Below are 23525 nucleotides of genomic sequence, written 5' to 3'. Positions count from 1 at the left end.
TCCCACGGACCCATCACAGCTGTAGGACCCGGACTGTTGCAGACCTATCCTTGCCGGGTTGGTTGGGGTCAGGTCACAGCCCTGTCGGATCATCAAACCAAAGTGTCATGTAACTGAATCCTGGAGCAGATGCAGCCGTGCAATTTATTCATAGGAGGGGCTTAGAAACGAGAACTTGGGAATGGGGGTCTAGAAGCCCTGCCTTGAAGTCTTGACTTCTCAGCAGGTGCACTGTGCTTATTTAGATTGTATTTTATTTGGGGAGGTTTGGTGGTGAAGGATAGAGTTGATGGAGGAGACGGAGGTTAAGCCACCTCTGGGAGCTGTCCCTGGAATGGGGCAGGGGATCCGTCTGGGGTCGGAAACTGAGAGGTAAGCCGAAAGAGAACTGGCTGGATCCAGAACACAGGAGACCCACATGGAGTGGCTGAAGCCACAGGGAGACGGACATACAGGGGAGGGCTGAGGCTTCAGCTCACAGGACGGGAGGGTGCAGCAGACCGTTTGCAAGAAGGGCCTGAGTCTTAAAGCCCCGGCCCAGCTCCTCCACTGACGGGCCTCAGCGCAGCCTGCTCGCCTTCCCACGGCCACAGGCTATGAGCACCTCCTGCTCCCTGCCTCCACCACTCACTGGACCCGGGGGCGGGGTTGACACATATAATTGATAAAGTAAGGTTGGGGATAGTCCCTCACAGAAGATGGTTGTCAGGGTCTGTCTGAGCATTTGGTCAGAGTACATGCAGTATCCCAGGTGTTGCCTTCTCTCTGGGGTTCCTTTTGTAGCAGGAGGTGTTAAAGGGGGGTAGTAAACCTGAAGAGAAGGAGCCCCCCGCCTAGTAAGATGGAATACAGCAAAAGAGAAGGTGTGGCAGTAAGTCTCATTCTCTCTCACTGTGTACACACACACACACACCCGTTTTTGAGCTGTGGTCGTCAGTAATACCCTCTACCAAATACTTTTGGTCCTCCTCCTAGACACGTGGCAGACCTGCATTTCCTAACCCTCTTGAAATCACGTGTGACTGTGACTTGTTGGACAGTGAAATGTGCACAGTGACAGTGTCACTTCTGTGAGAAAATTTCAAGAGCCAGGGAGCAATCTACTACATGATTTTCACCCCTGTCCACTGGTGGGTAACATCCCAGATGGAAGCTTCTCCATCACTCAGGTCCCAGAGAGAGGGCTACGTGGAGCATAGGCCCGACCAATGGGTGAAAAACATTTAACATGAGTAATTAAAAAAAAACCTTGCTGTTTTCAACACTGAGATTGGGGAGTTATTTGATACCACAGCATAATCTGGTCTATCCTCACTGACAAGGAGTGTGCCATTTGTCCTCTCACCTGGCCCCTGTCACCTTCTCTCAGGGACTGAGAAGGAATAGGAGAGACATAATAGGTAAGAATGGAGTCCATATGCACTCGGTGGGGGCTGGTCAGAGACAGGGAGAGAAAGAGGAAAACGAGAATCAGCTGTGCGGACTGTCAAGGAGGGGCCCGTTCCACCGTCCCCCATCCTCTCATTCAGTCCTGCCTCCATTTGTTCATGCAACAAACACGAAATAAGCCATGCAGCCCAGACCTGAGTGTTGTTCTAGTCTTTAAAAAACAAGGATGAATCAACACAGCCTCCGTCATGCGGGAGCCCACAGTCTAGTGAGGTGACAGGGCTGTAAACACGTGGCCGCTCAGCAAGTACAATTGGAGACCCAAGTACAAAGCGTCGAGGGGGCGCCAGGGAGAGACCTGTGACTCAGGCAGTTGGAGAGCTTTCAGAAAAGGCGGTGGGAGACGGGAGCTCTGAAGACACAGGCACCGGCCAGGTGAACTCAGAGTGTGACCCATTAGCATGCGCAGGGCCTGGCCCCAGCTCCGACGCTTGTGGTCCCAGGGCCTGGCCTCATCCTACAGAGCTGCCTCTGGCCCCCGGAGGTCATTTGCTGGTTGCTGTGGGCACTGCGTGAGAGAAGAGCGTATTGGCAGGAACTTTGCAAGTGGAAACATTTTCAAGCTGGGGAGCTAACAGGTTGTTCCCGAGACAAGTTATGTCTACCAGTTCTAAGGCAGCCCCACTGAGGTGTTGATCAGCTGGGCCTCAGCTTTCAGCATTGTCAGGAGGCCTGAACACTGAGGAACAAGCCCACGGTCCGGGGGAATAATGGTAAGGATCACAGGCTGAGGCTGGACTCTGAGATGTGATATGAGGACGTTATGCAGAATCTCCCAGAACCCAGGGAGACAGCTTGCTGGGAGGAAACAAATGCTACAAAGGTAGATAAACAGACACATGGGAGATAGAGGGGTAATGATAAATTAGAATAGATACAGAGATAGATGATTGACAGCAGGATTAGAGATAGATACACGATAGATAAATAGATTAGAGATAGATACAGATGATAAATTAGAATCGATAGAGTAGATATAGATAGATTAGAGATACATGATTGATCGTTGATAGATCAGATATAGACAGATGATAGATAAATAGATCAGAGACAGATAGATACCAATTCGCATAGATTAGATTAATAGAGAGATGAAAGAATGAGAGAGAAAGATAGAAAAAGAAAGAGAAAGAGAGAAAGAAAGAAAGAAAGAAAGAAAGCAAGAAAGAAAGCAAGAAAGAAAGAAAGAAAAGAAATGAACAAAAAAAAGTTAGCTAGTCAGCTAACCCAGCTGAGGGTACAAAGCCCAAGATTTTGGGGGTCTCTGAGAGTGACCCAGTTTCTAAACAAAAGTCTCAGCACAGATTGCCATCATTTTATTTTTCTGATTCATTTTATCATCAGGTTTTACAAAGAAATGAAAATGAAGTCTTGGTTATTTTGTCATATAATAATTGCTCTTACTGGAAATATTGAATCAATATTGAATCAAATCAGGAAATTCCAGGTGCACAGGTGATCAGAAATCCACGCCAGAAAATAGACATATTCTAATATATTTTGAGCCTGATAGTGGAAAACAAGTCATTTCCCAGCCTCCCCCAGCCTTATATCACCCCTCCATCATAGGTAGGACTATTTGTTGAAACTGAATCCATTTTACTAATGGCTCAAAATAATTACCAAAACTTCACCAAGATACCTTTGCTGGGAAGAATGACTTGGACCCTGAGGAAGGTGACTCAGATGAAGCACCAGGGGACTCCAGTATCTGAAGTCCCATGCCAGGGACTCCAGGATCAGCATTAGAGCAAATGGCTCCCAATACAGAAAAGCCGATGTGAGACACACTGGTGGTGCCATTTGGATAGTAATTTACCTAGCAAAACTCATCTTCCTGTGTGACAACCACCCTTTCATTCAGGGACAGCTACAGAGTCAAAACAACTGATTGATCCTTTAAATGCACACATTGGTTGTCGTCTTTGATGCTTGGAAAATTACTCAAACCTCAGGTCGTCTCTGTTTCTACCTTTCCTCCTTTATTTGGATTAATTTCTCTCCCTCTGTTTTCTTATTCATGTCTCCCTCCCTTTCTCAATTTTTCTGATATTCATTCCTATTTGAAAAGACATGGGACTTCAAATCAAGTGCCTGCCACACTGTTTGTAAAACCCTGTTCCCAAAGTGACACTAATGGTCTGTGGAACTTCTCTGGGCCTAATTACTTGGCAGTAGAAATCTCTGTGGGCTGCTTCTCCCACAGTCAGTTCATTCAGTAATTACCACAAGCCAGAGCAGCTGAAGCCACGTGCTAAAAAAAAAAATAAAGGGTGGCATTGGGTCAGGCTGAAAGGCCTGCGGCTGACTTCAGTGTGTGCGCAGAAAGCTAACACTTACAGCTGAAATACGGAGCGGGAAAGACTGACAGATTACCCACATTTTAAAAACCAAAGTCACTTTGAACAGAAAAAGCAAATTAGTTTCTGCAAAAGTAGTATTTTTATTCCTTTAGACCAAATTGCCAAGTCTTGGGTGGTTTTAGATCAGCTTCACTAGAATGAGGTCTTGACATCTTGGCTCTAGAATTCTGTCACACAAGGAGAAGATATCAGAGGACGCCAATGACCAATGGGTAGGACTTGGCCTTGTCTGGCTCAGGCAGCCAAAGGGTTAAATTTTTAACATAAACTATATCAAACTTAAAATGAGTAACAATGCCTACTTTGTAGAAGACTGTATCACTCTGAAAAGGTGGTGAGGAAGGCTCTGGAAGGAAAGAAAACCAGTCCTCGCTGTGGCTCCATGTAGCACATTGGGCTACTTTGAACTATAATATGGTAAAACCCAATTACAGGCACCAGATTGTCACCTATGTTCCTCTGAGTTATGTTTATTATTGAATGGATCTCTGCCCTGTTTTTCAGTTTCCAGGACCTGGAAGAGCAATTTGATCCTCAAAAGCTTTTAATTTACCCTCCTTTAAGAGTTAGCACTAGTGCATGATAGAGGACATTCATTGCTGAGCCCCAGCATCTGGGACAGTGCCTGGCACACACAGGCATTTGGTACCTATATACTAAAAGTTGGTTCAGTGAAATAGAATGGAGTGTGTTACAGGGTAATTTGTTTTTGAGGCCATGGTTTTCTGACTAAATGTTCCAACAATCATTGTCACTAAATTCAGTAATTCAACAAATATTCATGGAGAGCCACCTTCGTGCCAGTCTGGGGCTCTGGGGCCACAACGGTGAGCCAGGTGGGCAACCAGCCTCGATCAAGACTCTGTGAGAGAAGCATGGTTCCCACCCTTGAGCTGCTTATAATAGGGTGAGGGAACAGAACAGATCAGAAGCAATTAGAAAACAATTAAGTGTTAAATTATATGCCTCCGATTCGCCCAGGGGATTCTCAGAGGGAGAAGCAGCTAATGTCATCATTGCTGCTTCCCTGGAAGAGGTGGATCTTCAGCTGGGCCTTGAAGGATGCTCTGGATTTGGGACCGCAGAGAGAGCGGCTACAGCAGAACGTTCCTTTCAGGAGGTAGCTACTCAGAGCCATCCAAGGACAACCACAGCCTTGAGTGCCCAGAGATACACTGGACCAGACCTGCTCCCAAGTAAAGAACCTGAAAAAGCTCTGAGGACTTAGAAGAGTTTGAAGTGGACTTGGAGATAATGTCCAGTTGCCGCCACAAAGATGAATTTTCCTTCCTCTAAAATGCTGGAATGTAACCCTGAGGTTATCTCCTTCAGGCAACACTCTTGCGAGAGAAGCTGAGGCTCCTTCCAGTGGCTGGCCCAGGCACACAGCACCAGAATCTTGTGGTTAACTTTTTTCCTGGATCTACCACCAGAGTTGCTGATTCAGTGGATCTGGGATGGGGTCCAGCAATCTGTATGCTTTGAAAGCTCCCCAGGTGATGCTATTAATCAGCTTGGTTTGGGAACTACTCTCTTCGATTTATTCCAAAGACAGTCCTTTCTGAGATTAGGACGAAAGGAAAGGCATACAATAGCCACTGAAGCAGGTCTGACTCCTGCCTACAGACCCCTGTGATGGGCCACCTGGAGAACCCACAGGGGAGAGAAATCAATCTAACACGTTCTAACTCCTTGACCTCCTAAATGAGTCTAAACGGTGGAAATTCAGCCAAAATGAATTAAATTTTGCCTTTATGGCATAGGTACAGCCTGAGGAATGAAAATGAGATTTATTTTTATTTAAAATATTAGCAAGATGAAGCTGTTAGTGAAGTGGAGCTAAACGAGATTCACGTCCTAACTTTCCTTATTTAGCTATGTCAGTTTGTGTCTCTAATTCCAGAAAAATGTCCATCTGTATATAAGATGTTCCAAGCATAAAACTCAAGAACAGCATATTTCTTTGGTCACACACACCGCTTGGGGAATAATAATGCCACATCCATCAGCATTAAGAGGGTTGAGAGGATGGTTTTGGACCCCTGAGTACTATGTTCCATTTCTCAGTCTCTCCTGTTTTTAACAGACGATGCTTATTAATGTTTAAGATATTTTCCTCCTCTTAGACTCACCTAGCAAATCTCTGGTTCCATTTTCTTTTCTTTCTTCCTTTTTTTTTTGAGGAAGATTAGCCCTGAGCTAACTACTGCCAGTCCTCCTCTTTTTGCTGAGGAAGCCTGGCCCTGAGCTAACATCCGTGTCCATCTTCCTCTACCTTATATGTGGGATGCCTACCACAGCATGGCGTGCCAAGCCGTGCCATGTCCGCACCCGGGATCCGAACCAGTGAACCCCGGGCTGCTGAGAAGTGGAACGTGCGCACTTAACCGCTGGACCACCAGGCCGGCCCCTGGTTCCATTTTCTTTTACGTAATTTCTGCTGTGCACTGAGGACAAGCCTTCATTTTTCTCTGTTTGTCCAGGCGTTCAGTTTCTATTCCTGTCAACAGGAGTTGTGTGCTCAAATTGAAGGCTTAAAGTATACCTGTAAATTCTTTCTTGGCCTACACACGTATAGGCACACCACACACGCTCCTCTCCTTCCCACCATGTTCTTGACCTTTGCTCAATCCAGGACGCCAGCATTCAATTTATTTGTGACATTTCTAAAATCTGACTGAGCTTCCCCTGAGGTCATCACAGTATGTAGAAATTAACCAGTTTCTCCCATTCGGAAGCAGTACCGGTTTCAGAGGTCTTAATGGCTCACAGGATGCACTTATTCTCTACAGACCTTACCGTATGACCTAGTTTATTATTCGTTCAGGATTAGCTCTGAATCTCTGGGAGCGAATCTCAACATATTCATCATTCTCTGCTTAGAGCAGGTAATCACGCGATGGCATCTAACTCTCTGCTGGAATTTGTGTCTATATTGTTTTAACAAATAACCAGGCCAATAATTATCTTGCGGTTATAGTAACACCGAACAGAGGAAGCGGTACAAGCGCATATACTGAAAAGCTCGGCCGTAAATCTCTCACATAGTTATTGCTGTGACGTCATTGGAGTTTCAGCATCCACTTCAACGATAGTTTAGGATTCAGGATTTACTTCCACAAAAACTAAGTGCAAAAGGTAAGGCACGAACACCAGGGCTAATTCTATCCACAGTCACGTTACCTTAGTCAGAATCCTCCAGGATAGGGAACATCAAACTCACCTCTAAACTGGCGAGCTATTCATCCCGGCTCCCCAGTAGACCTGCCTTAGAGAGTGCAGAGCATTCTTTTCTGTCAGAATTCTTCTTTTCGGCACCAAATATATACTTTTTTTCCACAGCTGCCTATTTTAGATTATTCTGATGAGTTGGCACAGACATCAAAGGCTCTCTGGAGGTGATTCAGTCTCTGTATTCACTCGATGAGCATGTAACCGGCAGTCACGTTGTGCCAGACACCGTGCAAGTGGCTGAGGGTACAGTGGTAAAAACAGACCAGTTTCTCGTCTCATGAAGGCCTCGGCTAGCGAGGGAGACACAGGGGGATTGAGTAATGACACAAACAAATGTATAATCACAAGCTGGGCTCTCTGAGAGCAGCTGGCAAGACACTTGGCTTAGGCCGAGGGTCAGGGAAGGTGCTGCCAAGAGATGGATGTGCACGACCTGAGACTGAGGAATGAGCGAGGTCAGGAAGCCCACAGGAGTGCATGTGCAAAGAGCTGGCGGGGTAGGGATACGGCCTGTGAAGAGCTGTGCAAAGGAGACAGGCGTGGTCTGAGCAGGCAGAGCCAAGAGAGGTGCAGATGGGGACCCAATGTGATGGAGCCCTGGGAGCTCCCTTCAAGAACCCGGTCTTCAGCCTAAAGGCGACCGGAACCCATCACAGGTTTTAAGAAGGGGTGCCGTAATCAGATTCACACAGGGAAAAGACATTTAGGTGGCAATGTGGAGGACAGATTGGAGGCGTGCAAAACCAAAGGAAGGCAGAGGGACGAGTTAGGAAGCGAGCTCAGCCATGAGCAGTTGGTACTGAGACTTGGAAAATGGGTGGAGGGCAGTTGGGAATAAGGGGTTCAATGCAAGAGTTATATACAAGGTAAAAGAAACAGGCATTGGGAAGAAACAGATTTCTGGGAATAAGAACTCCCACACTTTTGACCTTCCTATCTTGATGAACGTGGCATTGTTCACCAGAAGTGGACCACATTTGCACGCTGGGGCGGGAATGACACATCCAAGTGGTGATGATGAGCAGCCATGTTGAGACGTGGACAAGAGACGTAGGCCAGAGATACAAACAGACTGTTATCTAGGTGGTCATGATGTCATGAGCATGAATGAACAAGAGAGAGAACAGAATGAACCTCGGGTTTCTAGAAAATGATTCTGAAATGTGGAGATGATGTGAGTCATGTAACTTCAAATCAAGCTTCCTAAATTTCATATCCACGCTGATTCATTGTTCCATGCAACCCATCTGTGACTGTAATAGCTGAATTAAAGGGTCATTGTTATTTCTACATAGGAGAAACCTTAGGAAAAAGCCTTAGGGCAGATTACCAAAACACAGAACTCCAATTTTCAAAAAGTTATTTGTCACAAAGTTTCAGTCAAATATGCTTACATGTGCCCTGGACCATTTGGAGAGATGGGCTGACGCAGCAAAGCGGGAGGCAGGCTCAGTGTCTGCTGTGATGAAGATGGAATGGGCCCGAGAAGTTTTATTTCCATGGCTCTCTTATACAAAATCAAAGAAGCTTGCTCCAGTCTCTCTGCTCATTTATCTTGCTCACTAATTTTATTAACCTCTATCAAGCAGGTCCAGGCTATACTTAATCTTGGGGCAAAGATCTTTATTTTTCTTTATCAGCCCCCTGAGAACATGTTGGCTGAGGTACAGTGTAATTATCAGTCCATTAACTCACCAGCAAACTTTCTGTTCTAGTAAATAAATGCAAATTCAGATTTTTGAACAGTCTTGAAAAACATTTCTTCCTTCCTCTCTCTTCCCAGATACGGTTTTCTATAAATCAAATCATGTTTTGATTTAAACATGTTTAATCTGCATATTTTTATGTTGCTTTTAACCGGTAGGCTAGCATTCAGAATTGCCTAGTACACCGGTCACTAGCAAAATTTGGGCCATAGTGGCGCATGCCAGGCTAGGAGAGGAAAAGGCGTGAAGACAAGTCCCCGGGGAGACACGTACTTCTGCTTTATGTCGGAGTGTTCCGGCGGCTAATGCCACACACAGAAGGTGGCAGGACCTCAGATGTCTACGAGCACATGACAGATTGGATTTCCAAAACCTAGGAGCCCAGGGACTGCTGTGGGCCTTCTAAGGAACCCAACGACAATCGCGTTAACTATACTCTCACAGCCTAAAATTTACTGTCCTTCAGAAAGACTTTCAATGTCTTCAGTGGCCCATGTTCCCTCTCTTGCCTCTAGATTTTTTAGTCCAGGATCCTCTTTTCCCCTGTCCTTCCTCTCGGTGTGTCTAAATCTTGCCTACCCTTCAGGCCTCAGCTTAGCTGTCACTTCTTCCAGGAAACCTCTTCTGCTCCCTCTGATTCTTGAAAGCTCCTCCCACATTGTTTCCATAGTGCCCTCCCCTCCCTCATCCTAACACACTCTATGGTAAATGTCAACTTCCTTAAACGTGTCCCCCTCTAGGCAGAAAGCTCTGGGTCAGCCCACACACCTGCGTGAGCATTGTCTTCAGTGTCATATACTTCTTGCTTAGGGCCATTTGTTAAATAAATGAATGAATGAAGTAGCCAAGGGACCCTGCCGGGGCCATGCCCTCACCCTCAGATTCTGTGTAGGAGAGGAGAACCCAGCTGAAAACAAAACAAAGAAACACCCAGAGCTGTTTATTGAGTGCAAATCCTGCACCTCATCTAACCCATTTCTCTCCTTTTCTTGCTAAAGTTGTAGAGGGGACTGAGTTTGGAACCCTCCAGAGGGGCACTTTGGTCTTTGCATTAATGGTTTACATGGGGCGGGGGTGGGAGGATGAAAAAATGTTCCATGAGGCCCAGGTGAGGGGTTGTCCCATAAGCATGAAGGGTCCTAAGTATGTGGCCCCAAAGGGAACCAACCAAGCGAGGCCAGGTAAGATGAGAGTGTGACCGTACCTCTGAGAAGTGGTCCCTCTTTGAGTTAAGCTGGACGATTCCAAGTGCCTACCTCCTGGGTCACAGAGCTCTGCAGAGGGCGTCTGGACAATCAAAGTTACCTGGGAACTGCATTGGCATTGCCAGCAGGCATTGGGGTCTTCCTCCCCTTCCCCAGGCTTTGCATCTGGAAGACCCTTCCAGACACCAAGGAAAGACCACAGCATCATGAGCAGTGCCTTCTTAACCAAGGAGTACTGAAGCCAGCCCCCAGTCATGGCCCTATACCTACCAGTGATGAAGAGCCTACAGTGAGTCCAACTTCAGACGGGGCCTTTCAGCTCATATGAAGCAGTGGTTTGGGGCAGGTGGAGGTGGGGGAAGGCTGGAGAACCTCCAGAGCGAGCACTACACCGAAGGCCTCCGTAGGACCGAACTTCCTGCCACATCTCTTCCAAGAGTGTGGTGACGTGGTTACAGGGGAGAGAGCCAGGGATTGGCTATGGGGTGGCCCCACAGGAGTGGGGGTGCTGCATCCCAGGGAAGATGCCAGAAGCATAGCTCAGCATGGCTCAGAGCCAGACAGATGCTGTTACTGTTAGCCTAGTTTGGGTTTCCCCAGAAACAAAGCCTCCATCAGGGTGTGGGTTCAGTTCCCTTAATTGGAAGGAGATCCAGGAAGAAGGGAGGGAGCCAGGAGAGGAAGACAGAAAGGAAGGGAAAGCCACTAAAAGGTGAGGGATGGAGCAGGTTCCTGCTGTGATATTGGTTCCTCTCACTAGAGGCCCCCTGAGAAATAATGTAGATGGGTCTCAGAAATGTGCCTCTGAAGGATGGAGGGCCCTGTTCCCACTGGTTGAAGCATGCCCCAGGGCACGTTAAGTATCCTACACTTCTGAACTGCACTGGAAGACATCTGGCAAATGTCGGCGACTTCAAAGAAAACTCAAGGCAGGCAAGCAGAGAGCTATGCCGCACGAGAGGCAGGACGCCGTGTCTGGCCCAAGGGTCCTTTGTGGCTAAGCATGGAACTGGGGCTACATCAGTTCCTTTCCTATTGTGGGCAGGACATTTCAGCTCTTGTGAGCCTCAGTTTCCCCATCTGTAAAGTCAGGGTGAGAATAGCAACTCACTGCCAGAGTTATTGCCAAGATAAAACAAAATATAAGAAAACACTTAACACACCCTAACACACTTTACAAACATAAGAGATGCACCTTTCCATGTAGTGAATCAGGCTCTTTTTGCCAATAAAATATAAAATGGTCCAGCCCCTGCAGAGGGGAATTTTACAGTATCTAGAAAATTACATATGTATTTGCCCTTTGAAGCAGCAATCCCACCTCTAAAAATTCCTTCCAAAGATAAAGCAGCAAAAATATGGAAAGAAATAGGAAAGACAAATGCATGTGACTATTTTTAAATGCCTAAATTTTTAAAAAACAAAACCAAATTGAAACAAACAAACTTTACTCCATATCCTCTTGGTGGCAGAGACACACAAACAGGGACTACACCAGGAAACCGTGAAACAGCCTTATTTTGCTATCTGTCTCTGATGGGATATGCCCTAAGGGCAAGGACTGGAAAAGACAAAAACAACAGAGCTGTTCTCAATACACAAAGTGTTGGTGGTAACATTGGCGTTGTTATTCTGAGACCGTTGTGTATTGTGGAATAAAGCAATTTCAGCACTAAAGAAAGGAAAAACATTTACAAAAGCAATGGAATTAAGTAAAAACCTCATAGTGCTAAATTGAATGTCTCCGTATAAACTCATGATATATTTTATCTTCAACAAATAAAATGCATAATTCCTAGCTCTGACTACTGAAAAGACAGAAACGTATATCTTAGTGGCTTCTAAACACCATTTCCTACTAAAAGAAACCTGGGCTCCTTGGAGAAATGGCTGGTAATGCGTTGGAAGACGGACATGTACAAGATGAGCCTGGACTATCTTGTCACATAAGGAGATAAAGAAATTATCAAAGGCCGTGAGGTCACGTCACCTGTCAATTGAAAAGGGCCCAGTTACTAAGGGGACAGTTTGAGCACCAGTAAGTATACTAAGTACAATAGATTGAAGACACGTAAAATATTTTTCATACTAATACTTTGAAAAACTCATTGGTCAACATTGGAGGTGTTAGGGAACCAATCCAATACTTTTGAAAAGTTGGTAAATCAAGTGAAGGAATCAAGCATTTATCCTTTCTTTCCTAAATGACCCACACCTCTGAATAACCAAAGAGGTGAGGGAGAAGATTTGCCCTATGCTAGTATCTTTTGCCAATCTTCTCCCCCACCACCAGCCCCCAAAGCCACAGTGCACAGTTGTGTACAGCTGTAAGTTCTTCTGGTTCTTCTATGTGAGCTGCTGCCACAGCATGGCTACTGACAGACGAGTGGTATAATTCCACATCCAGGAACCAAACCCAGGCTGCCAAAGCAGAGCGCGCTGAACTTTAACCACTGGGCAATCAGGGCTGGCTCGGGAATTTTTTTATATAGAAGCATGTCAGCTAATAAATGAAAAAGGAAAAGTAGAATATCACCATTCTAGAAAATGAATGGCTCTGCACTAGCATGAATAATTGGCATCTAAAGTTAAAAACACAATACCACTTACATTAGCACCAAAAAAAATGTAATAGGTATAAATCTAACATAATATGCACAGGATCTGTATGAGGAAAACTACAAACTCTGATGAAAGAAATCAAAGGAAATCTGAATAAATGGAAAGATATTCATGTTCACGGATAAGAAGACGATATGACTAAGTCAATTCTTCCCAAACTGATCTATAAATTCGGTGCAACCCCAATCAAAATCCCAGCAAGGTATTTTGTGGATATTGACAAACTGATTCTTAAGTTTATATAGAAAGGCTAAAGACCCAGAACAGCCAACAAAATTGGAGAGGAACAAAGAGAGAAGACTAATACTGCCTGACTTTGGTCCTCACCATGGAGCTACGGTAATCAAGGCAGTGTGGTACTGGTGAGAGAACAGACAAGTAGATTAACTGAACAGGACAGAGAGCCCAGAAACAGACCCACACAAATACAGTCAGATCTTTGACAAAAGAGCATAGGCAATTGAATGAAGAAAGGATTATCTTTTCAACAAATGATACTCAAACAATTGGACGTCCACATGTAAAAGAATGAATCTAGACACAGACCTTACACCTTTCACACAAACTAACTCAAAATGAATCATAGACTTAAGGGCAAAATGCAAAATTATAAGACTCCTGGGAGATGATGGAGGAGAAAATCTGAATGACCTTGGGTTTGGTAATGAGTTTTTAAATACAATGCTAAAAGCATGATCCAGGAAAGAAAAAAATCAATAAGCTGGGCTTTATTAAATTAAAAACTTCCGCTCTGTGAAAGACAATGCTAAGAGAATGGAAAGACAAGCCACACACTTGGAGGAAATATTTGTAAAACATGTATCTGATAAAGGACTAGTGTGTAAAATACATAAAGAACTCTTAAAACTCAGCAATAAGGAAACAAAGAGCCCAATTTAAAAGTGGGCAAAGGCCAGCCCCAGGGGCCTAGTGGTTAAGTTCGGCATTGTCTGCTTCAGCGGCTGAGGTTTGGTTCCTGGGTGCAGACCTACACCACTCCCCTGTCAGTGGCCATGCTGTGGTGGCAGCTCATGTACAAAAAGAGGAAGATTGGCAACAGATGTTAGCTCAGGGAGAATCTTCCTCAGCAAAATAAAATAAAATAACAAAAATGGGCAAAAGATCTGAACAGACACTTCACCAAAGAATATAGACAGATGTCAAATAAGGATACGCAAAGATGCTCAACATCATGTCAATGGAGAACTGCAAACTGAAACAACAATGAGATTCTACTACACACCCATTAGAATGGCCAAAATCCAGAAAACTGACAAAATCAAAAGCTGACAAGGATGTGGGACAACAGAAACTCTCATTCACTGCTGACGGGAATGCAAAATGCTACAACCACTTTGGAAGACAGTTGGGCAGTTTCTCAAAAGCTAAATATATTCTTACCATGAACCAGCAATCATGCTCCTTGGTATTTACCCAATGAGTTGAAAAGTTACATCTTTACAAAAACCTGCACACAAACATTTATAGCAATTTTATTCATAATTGCCAGAAACTGGAACCAACCAAGATGTCCTTTAGTAGATAACTGTATAAAAAAATTGTGGTGTGTCCAGACAATGGAGTATTATTCAGCAGTAAAAAGAAATGAACTATCAGGCCACCAAAAGACACAGAGGAACCTTAAACGCATATTGCTAAGTCAAAGAAGCCAACCTGAGAAGGCTACATACTGTATGATTCTAGCTCTACGACATTCTGGAAAAGGCAAAACTGTGGAGACAGTGAAAAGATCAGCGGTTGTCAGCGGTTCAGAGGTGCTGGGGTGGGTGGATAGGTGGAGCACAGAGGATTTTTAGGGTGCTGAGAAGCTATTCTGCTTGATCCTGTAATGGTGGACACATATCATTAAACATTTGTCAAAACCATAGAATTGTACAAAACAAAGAGTGACTTTAATGTAACCTATGGACTAAATAATAATGTATCAACGTTGGCTCATCAGTTGTAACAAATGTACCACACTAACCCAAGATGTTAACAATAGGGGAATATCTGGGGGGCGGTGAGGGGGTTATGGGAACTCTGTGTACTATGTGCTCAATTTTTCTGTAAATCTAAAACTGATCTAAAAAAAATAAAGTCTGCTTATTTTTAAAGAGGGAATTGATCGAGGCAGTAATCACCAATGGCTGCTAGCATATAAAAAGAGAAACAACTCCACGTTATGTGCCTCCTGATGGCAATACCATCCATAGAGTAATCTTACCAAAAAACAAACCAAAAACAAAAGAAAACTTGCACCTCATCAAGCCTTCAGCTCTAACTTCCAATTGGCAGCAAATCTCCTTGTATTGCAGAAAATACAGAGAACAAAGCAACACGTCCTACAACAGCACCGGGGTGCAATCAGCAAAATGCAGACTCCAGGAAACCCTACGGAGCAAAACACAGTTTCTTCAACAAATAATTTGTAAAGCAAAACAAAATAGAGATAGAAAGGGAAATCATGGATTCAAGGAGATTGAGGAAGGCTATCAAGCATTTGCAATATATGGATCTTACTTAGATCTCAATTCAAGGAAACAAACTTTAGGAGGAAAAAAGAACCCAAAACCTGTAATAATAAACATTTGTGAGATAGTTGGAAAAATGGAATACTTGGGTATTTTATGATATTAAGAATTATTAATATTTTTAGACATGATAATGGTATTGTAGTTTTATGTTTAAAATTAGAGTCCTCTTTTGGAGATAAATACTGAAATATGAATATGGATGAAATAATTTGTTGGCTAGAGTTTGCCTCCAAGAAGCAGGAGGCAGGAAAAGGGATAGAGGAGTAGATGAAGCAAGATCGACCACGAGTTGACTTTTTTTGAAACTGGGTGACAGGTCTCAGGAATCCTTGTACTATTTCAGGGGTGAGAAAACAAGGGCCTGTGGCCCAAAGCAGCCTGCCACCTATTTTTGCACTGCTAATGAGCAAAGAACGATCTTTACATTTTTCAATGGTAGAAAAAAATAAAAAGAAGACTATTTCATAACATGTGAAAACTATACGAAATTCAACTGTTAGCGTCCACAGACAAAGTTCCCCAAGAACACGGTGATGCACATTCCCGTGCTGTCTCCAGCTGCTGTTCTGCTAGAGACGCAGAGTTGAGTAGTCGAGGCAAGGAAAAATAATGCTCTCCGCTGAACCGCTTCTCAAAAGCTCCCCACTTTTGCCATTTGGCAAAACACACCCCATGCCTCATCTGTCCTCCTGGGTCCCTCCTGTTATCCAATTCAGAAGGTGCCTATTCCATTGTGAAATGATATTTTTCACTAAATTAATCTTGACCCTAAGTCTGGGGTTGAAATTGCAACATTAGCACATATATGGCTTGGCAGCCCAGGCTGGATTCTCATATTAAATTCTCCACCGGGAGCCATTCTTTGATTATCTGCACCAGGCTGATACTCAAGCAAACGAAACTGTATATTAAAGCTACGTACACTTTCGTGACCCGTGGCAGCTGTGCACTGGAAGATTGGTGGGACTTTCACGAAAGCCGCCAATTTAGACCCATTACTTGTGATTCGGAATTCTCCCGCCGCAGGTGCCTGCCCAGCTCTGGGCTGGCTGCCGGCATTTCTGCTGAAGTCAGGCAAACGGTGCAAACGACCCGCCAGGAAACAGTGCCTCGGATTCCGGCCTTGGCTCCGCTCTGCGGCAGCCGCTCCACAAATCCTGTGTTGTCAGTTCTCATGACAAATCTGGCCCTTTGGGGGAGGTTTCTGGAAGTTAATTGGGACGGGAAGAGAAATGGCAGAAATGGCGTGCCTTCAGACAAGAGCCTCCGGATGGAGCCCTCCACACCTGCCCGTAGCCGGCGCTCACCCTGCTGCGGCCGCCTGTCACCAGCAGTGTGGCTTGTGTGACAGTTTATGGTTTGGACTGCTGTAAGAGTGCTCAGGGCAGAGCTTGGCAGCATCCAGCTGGTGTCAGAGAGAATGTCGGGCAGGCCCTGGTCATGCCTTGTGGGGCCTCTGCCACCCCTCTGGCAGGGCCTGCTCGCCTGGCACCACGCCCTAGGCAGGAGGTTTCATACTGGTCCCCAGTGTGCCCAGGGAATCACTTAGATGGTTTTTCTCAGTAGCTTACTCCCCACTGATGCTGGCTTCAAGGCGGCTCTGGGAGGATGGCCTGGTGTGTGCGCGTGTCTCCCTGATGCCAAAAGCATGGGGTGTGGAGGTTCCCCGCAGCTACTTACTGTCTGGGCTCCTTGGAGAATGAGGATGGAGAACTCCAGCAGTGATGAAGAGTCCAGTTACCCAACAAGCCCATCGCCTGCTTTCAGTGTGTCAGGAAGCCATGTGCTCAGTCTGGTGCTGGCCTCCCTCGGGCAGGAATTGTAGCCCCACTGGGCTGCACTCGGCCTCGAGCAGACGGCCACCTACTCAGGACAAGCCTGTCTGTAAAAATTCCAGAGTGCTTGGGTGAAGGTGGAGGTGGGCTCATTTAAACAAACAGTCCAGGAAGCAGTGAGAGACTAAAATGAGAATAAAACCCAAAATTCATGACCCAGGCCCCATGTGATCCAGCCTCTGCCTTTCTCTCTACCTCATTTTGTGCCACTTTCCTTCTCTCCATACCTTACCTCACGTTGGTCTTTATTCAGGAGCCCAAATATGTCTTACAGCCTCAGGGCCTTTGCACATGTTGTCCCCTCTGCCTGGAATGCTTCATGCTCCCCTTCTCCACCCTCTGCTCTCTCCCAGTCCTGACCTCCACTTTGCTCTGCCTGTAGGCCACCCCTCCTCTTCCCTTAGGCCCTGGGGGAGAGCTCCCCCACCTCTACTCCCTCAGACTGTTCTGTCTCAGTCCTATTTTTGACTCCTTCCTAGCCCCTGATACAACTTGCAGTTGTCTCACTTATTGTTTTTCTTATTCATTTTTGTCTCTATCTCCCACAGCTAGCTCATCATTTCCTTCAGGAGAGGTCCTGTCTGAGTTACTTCCCGTGGTACACCCAACCCCTGGGACAGAGCCTGGATGTAGCACGTGCTCACTAAACGTTCACTGCATAAATGAATGACTGAGTCAGCGGTCACTGCATTAGATTTTGCTCCTTATTCTCATCCCCTTTACAGATAGGCTAAGTGATGTTCTCCGGGTTTTGTTTTTCAATTTGTACATTTTTCAAGGCCTTTCGTTTCATCTCCTCCTCCTCGTTCTGTCTTCTGGCCATTCTGATGCTCATTAACAATCCTTATCACAGAGTGGGCAGAAGGAGTCATTTGCTCCTCTTAACTGATCCCACACAAGACTTGTTCAGACCAGCGTGCTAATTATTGACTAAACTATCATTTTGGAATTATTTATCATTTTAATTATCCATAAGATTTCCATCCACTCAGAGCAGACACTTGTCTTAATCAGAATAGGCCAGTCGCTGCAACAAATAACCCCCAAACCTCAGCAGCTTGAAGTGACGCAGTGAAAGCGTATTTCACACTCACAGGAAGCCCAGCATCAATGTTCCGGATCACACAGTGCTCCCCTAAGGAGGGACTCAAGGATCCTTCCATCACATGACACTTCCATCCTCAGCACCTGGCCTCCCAGCTGACCAGGGATGGGCAGGAGCGTAGGGAGACACCTGGACACCTCACCCTCTTGGCCAACAGTGACGCGTGCAGCTTACCCCCAGCTCCGTTAGCCAGACAGTTGCATGGCCCCACAGCCCTCCACGGGCTGAGCATTGGGCAGGAGAGATGGATGCCTGGTGGGCAGCCTCTTCCAGCAGGAGCTCTCAGAAGGGGAACATGAGTGGCCCTGTCACAGCAGTAGGTCACAGAGCATAGGAAAGAACGTTCGATAACTTCTTGACCTGCCCCACTGCTCACACCCCCTCGGAAGAACCAGGTGCGCTACAGGTGCCAGGGCCCCCGCCCCACAGCATCACCCTCCCTCAAGCTGCGCCACATGGCAGCCCCGTCTAAGAACTAGCAGGACTTCTCAGGTGCCTCCATTCGCCTCCTCAGCTGCCTTCCTCTCCCGGCCTTTGCCTGACGTGGCCCTGCTGGCTGCCCCGTCCCTCACGCAGGATCCTGTCGGGCCCATCAGCCCAAGAGCGCTTCATTTGGTACACGATCCTTTCCTTTCTCTCTCTTCTCTTGTCAAATTCCCCCTTCTCCAACTTGGCTCATATTTGGGTGCTGGGAAGACAGCAGTCCTCCTGACTTACTCTCACCAGGTCCTGAAGGAATGACACCACCCACTCGGACACACTTGCCTTGATGGCAGGAGGCTGGCAGCAGACGCAGATCTGTGCAGACAGAACTGCACGCAGATGGTCACACAGAGGGAAAGGGCCACAGACCGCCAGCACAAGGGGCCTGCACGTCAGTGAGGAAGGCTTCCGGGCGCCCTTTAAATCACACCAGGCAATTGCCCTCTGTTTAAAAACGTAATTGTGTTACCGCTCAGGTGTGGCGAGGCCAGCAGACCAAGAGACAACTGTCATTGTAGAAAGTCTGTGACTAGCAGAGCCCAAGAGGAGGAGGCACGCAGGGCCACCAGGAGGCCCAGGGTCGTCAGGAGGCAGAGAGAGAGGCGGCAACAGGGGCAGGAACCTGCGCTGCGGCTCTTTTCAGGAAGGAGTGGACAAGGCAGGGTGAGAGGGCTTAGGGCTGGCTGGCCTGCACCACTCCAGCAGGCTTGGGGGGGGGGGGTTGGGCTGTCTCTAGCTCGCTGGTCCCCGGCCGGGGTGATTAGGGCTGGACAATGCAGGCCTGGAGCGTAAGAGCGATGGAAGAGGCAGGCGGCTGGGAGGTGGGCTCCTGCCTGGCTGGTCTCTCACCAGCAAGGCCTTGACTCTCTCTAGGAACTGGCTACTGTGGGAGGGAGAGCCCCTCCAGGGTCAGCGAGGCCCACAGGGCAAAGCATCAGAAAATACAAAAAATAAAAGACTTGATTAATACACTTTCTCCAACTAATCAAGCTAGTTAGCGCAGTCCAATAGATGACAGTCCCATCTAGTGGCAAAAGGTACATTTGGAGGCAATGACTTGCCTTTGGATGGATCATTTGTACACACCCCTCCCTCTCCCTCATGCCCTATCCCCACATCCAGCCCACCAGGCAGTCCCACTGGCTCCACCCCCAAGACACCAGACCTGCCTGTGCCTCTGCTGGGCCCCAGCCAAGCCCCCGCAGTGGCCACCTGAACTGCAAGAGAAGCCCTCCGACCCTCCATAATCTGTTCACAGAGCAGCCAGAGAGGGGGCTGCACTACTGTTTTGTTCTGTCTGTTTGCAGTTTAAAGGGTTCTTTTTCCATTTTGTTTCTTTTGCAGTTTAAAGAGTTCTTTTGTAAACTTTGACTGCGATTTTCAAGCATACACAAAACAAAAGAGAACGCAATACCCCTGCGCCCACCACCCAGCTTCAACACTGATCAACTCACCGCGGCCTTGTTTTAACTCTACCCCAGCCCACCTTTCCCCTCTCCGCACACTATTTTGCAGCAAATCCTTGACAACGGAGGATCTTTTTTTTTAAAGATTTTATTTTTTCCTTTTTCTCCCCAAAGCCCCCCGGTACATAGTTGTATATTCTTCGTTGTGGGTCCTTCTAGTTGTGGCATGTGGGACGCTGCCTCAGCGTGGTTTGATGAGCAGTGCCATGTCCGCGCCCAGGATTCGAACCAACGAAACACTGGGCCGCCTGCAGCGGAGCGCGCGAACTTAACCACTCGGCCACGGGGCCAGCCCCGACAACGGAGGATCTTTATAAACAAATCAGATCAAGGTACTTCCTACCTTAAAAGTCTCCCGCGCCTCCTAAGGCATTTACAACGAAGCCTACACCTCACTGTGGCACCCAGAGCCATGCTCACCACTCTGGGGTCACTTCCTCCCTCTGCCCCAGCTTCCTCTGACTTTCTGTTCCTTGGACTCACTGAGCCTGTCCCTACCTCAGTGCCTTTGCACCTGCTGTCCCACTACCTAGACTGCTTACTGCCCTACATGTACATAGTTGGCTCCACCTCAGCATTCACATCTCAGCTCGGATGGCACCCCCTCTGAACGGCCTTCCCAGTGAGTCCATCCCTGGCCGCCCTCCCACCTCTCACCAGCCACTCTCCACCATAACCCTCTGAAAGTACTTTGCTTGTTTAAAACATTTGCTTGTTCTAAAACTAAATCTCCAGAAAAGCAGAAACTTTGTCTCTTTTGTTCAATGTTATAGCCCCAGGGCTGGCCTAGTGCTTGGAAGATAATAAGTACTTACTATTTGTTGAGTAAAAACAAACAAAGCAGAATAAAAGTGAAAAGTATTCACTTTAGGGCAGTTTTTTGCCACCTGGTAACATAGCGGTTGAGTTCCTGCGCTCTGCTTCAGTGGCCCAGGGTTTGCGGGTTCAGATCAGGGGTGCAGACCGGCACGGGGCTCATCAAGCCATGCTGAGGCGCGTCCCACATATAAAGTAGAGGAAGATGGGCACGGATGTTAGCTCAGGGCCAGTCTTCCTCAGTGAAAAGAGGATTGGCAGCAGATGTTAGCTCAGGGCTAATCTTCCTCAAAAAAAGAAGAAGAAGAATCTCAAATAAATAACTAAATAAAAAAATTAAGTAAATAAATAAAATGGACTTTCCTGGGGCACTTAAAATTAACTGATTTAATTAAATATCATTTGTTAGGAAAGATATATTTATACAAATTTATTTTGGGGGGAAAAAACCCTTCTTCTCGAGCAAAGATGTCTGCATCTGTGAAAGATCCTAGAGACCTGAGTTCGGATTCTGCAGACAGGGACAGGAAGTCAGGGACGACATGACGATTTCTAGTCCTTAGAAGAAGAACGGAGGCACCTGTGGTTTATAAAGTTCAATCAGATGACGAGACCACATGCTCCAGCTCTCATTGCCATGACATGCCAGAAAAAAAAAAGCCTCTAAGGAGACAAGATTAATGAATTCTGGAATGAGAAGCAAAAGATAAAAATTTAGGTTCATTGAAGAAAAGCCCCCATTGAAGGCCTTTGAGTGTGGGGAGATCCTCTTGGATGGAACTCGAATTGTAAAGTGAAATTACATCGTGCTTTTAAATATTTCGTATCGTGTTTTAAAACAAATAACCACATAATTTTCAAACAGTGAAAATCTATCCCCCAAAATACTCCTTTCTCCCCACTCCCGCGCCCCACACTCCACCGTCTACGCAGCCCGCCCTCCCCCGCCTCCTTCCATCCAAGCTCCGGGTCTTTAGAACCCCGTTCCCTCTGCCTTCCGCCTGCAGGAAGATCTCTGTAGAACGGACGTCCAGTATTCCTGAAGGTGAGCGCACACTGCTTGCCCCCAACCGCGCGTAGTAGGAAGGTATCCTACTTACCGCACTTGGATGAATCAGAGGCGTCTGAAGCCCCTCGGAGGGCATCCTCCCGGAGGGCGCGGCGCCCGCATCCCCGCTCCGTTGCGCGAGTCCGCAGACGGCCAAGTGCGGCCGGCGGCACCCACGCGGGCGCGGCCTCCTCTCCTGCTGGCACCCGCTCCCTTTCCCGGCGGCCTGGCGGGGTGGCGGGGGCTCCGGCCTCCCCGGGGACACGGCCGGCTGGGAGGAGAGCGGCGGCACCACGGACTCAGGCGCTGGGGGACGCGCGGGGCCGGACAGCCGCCAGAGGGAAACCCTATGCGGATGGAGCGCGAGGCCCCAGGAGAGCTGCAGGCCTCCCGCCTCCAGTCCTGAGGTGGAGGTGACGGGCTGCGCTGGCCTGGGCTGGCCTGGGGAATTGAGGGCTGAAGTTTCTTTAAAGAAGCCACTTTGAGTTCTGTGGGTTGCATAGGTCCAAAGACCTCGTATATATTCAATATTAGCATTTTTCTGTGTGCCAGTAAAACCCTTTGCACATCAGCTCATTTAAACTTCACACATCTCCATGAGGTAGGATTAATATATCATTTTACACTCAGTTGAGGAAACTGAGTCCTAGCGAGGTATGAAACCTGCTGAGATCACACAACTAGTAAGAGGGGGAGCTGGGAATGTACCCAAAGACATTTGACACCAGGTCCAAGTGCTTGACCACTAGTAAGCATAGAGCCAGCACAGATAGAGATGAAAAACACAGACCCTCACTGCCTGGGTTCAAATCCCCGCTCTGCTGCTTTTTAGCTGTGTGACTAGCAGATTGCTAAACCTCTCTGTGCATCCGTTGCTTTGAGTGTAAAATGGGAATAATGATAGGACCTATTGGTTACTGTACACGAGTGCTTAAACTGGGCCTGCTATATAATAAGTACCGTGTCTGCCATTGTAAGTCCTGCAATACCACTTCCCATTCTGGCATAATCCTGTTTTGCTGGCTCCTTTCTCCACCTGTGGATGGAGGACATCTAACCCCCCACAAACACATGCTAATTATTTCTGGAAAGGGGGACCTTCTGGAGGACGTCCTGTAAGATGCCACTTCCTAGCTGCCACCTCTTTCTCTCCAGCTGGACATCGTTGAGTGACATCCACTTTCAAGGCTGCTGCCTTCCCAGGGGCGTGAAGTCTTGCCTCCAGGGCCGGGTGGGCACTGTGCTCTCCCCAGATAATGTGGTGGCCATGCCTACCCCTGCCACATGGGCGACTGGGCCCCTGCCCTCCACGGCCGAGCGAGCTCTGTCCTCTGAGCCCTTATTGTGTGAGAACATCTGGGGCCAAGCCGGGCAGCCTGCCTACGGGGCCTTGCAGAGCATTTAAGGGGATTGGCTCCGGATCTGTTCTCACAGAATCCATGAGCTCATGGGAGGCCGGGTTGAGGGTCAGATCTGAGGCAGAAGTTAGAATTCAGCCTCCTCTCCAAATGCCTAAAGCTGTGTTGTCATTTCTCCACCCCAGCTCCCCCCTCCCCCACCCCCAAGCCCCCTCCCCACCTACTCAAGCCAGGGGTTCCCAGCCTGACTCAAAACGCCCCTGGGATCGCCTGGGAGGTCTGCACTCTGAACCAAATG

General features: G+C 47.2%; 1 long non-coding RNA gene across 1 annotated transcript in view; it reads right to left on the bottom strand.

Moving 5' to 3' along the window:
- Positions 1 to 22052, bottom strand: part of LOC139076317 (uncharacterized) — a 74024-nt gene extending 51972 nt beyond the window's left edge. Inside the window, exon 1 of the long non-coding RNA XR_011527765.1 lies at positions 21922 to 22052. This is a non-coding gene — a long non-coding RNA (uncharacterized lncRNA). The remainder of the gene's footprint in view (positions 1 to 21921) is intronic.
- Between the last annotated feature and the right edge of the window lie 1473 nt (positions 22053 to 23525).

This window comes from Equus przewalskii, chromosome 16, assembly GCF_037783145.1.
Source record: "Equus przewalskii isolate Varuska chromosome 16, EquPr2, whole genome shotgun sequence".
Taxonomy (NCBI): domain Eukaryota; kingdom Metazoa; phylum Chordata; class Mammalia; order Perissodactyla; family Equidae; genus Equus; species Equus przewalskii.
The sequence above is the reverse complement of the archived record's forward strand: the minus strand, read 5'-3'. Positions and strand labels throughout refer to the sequence as shown.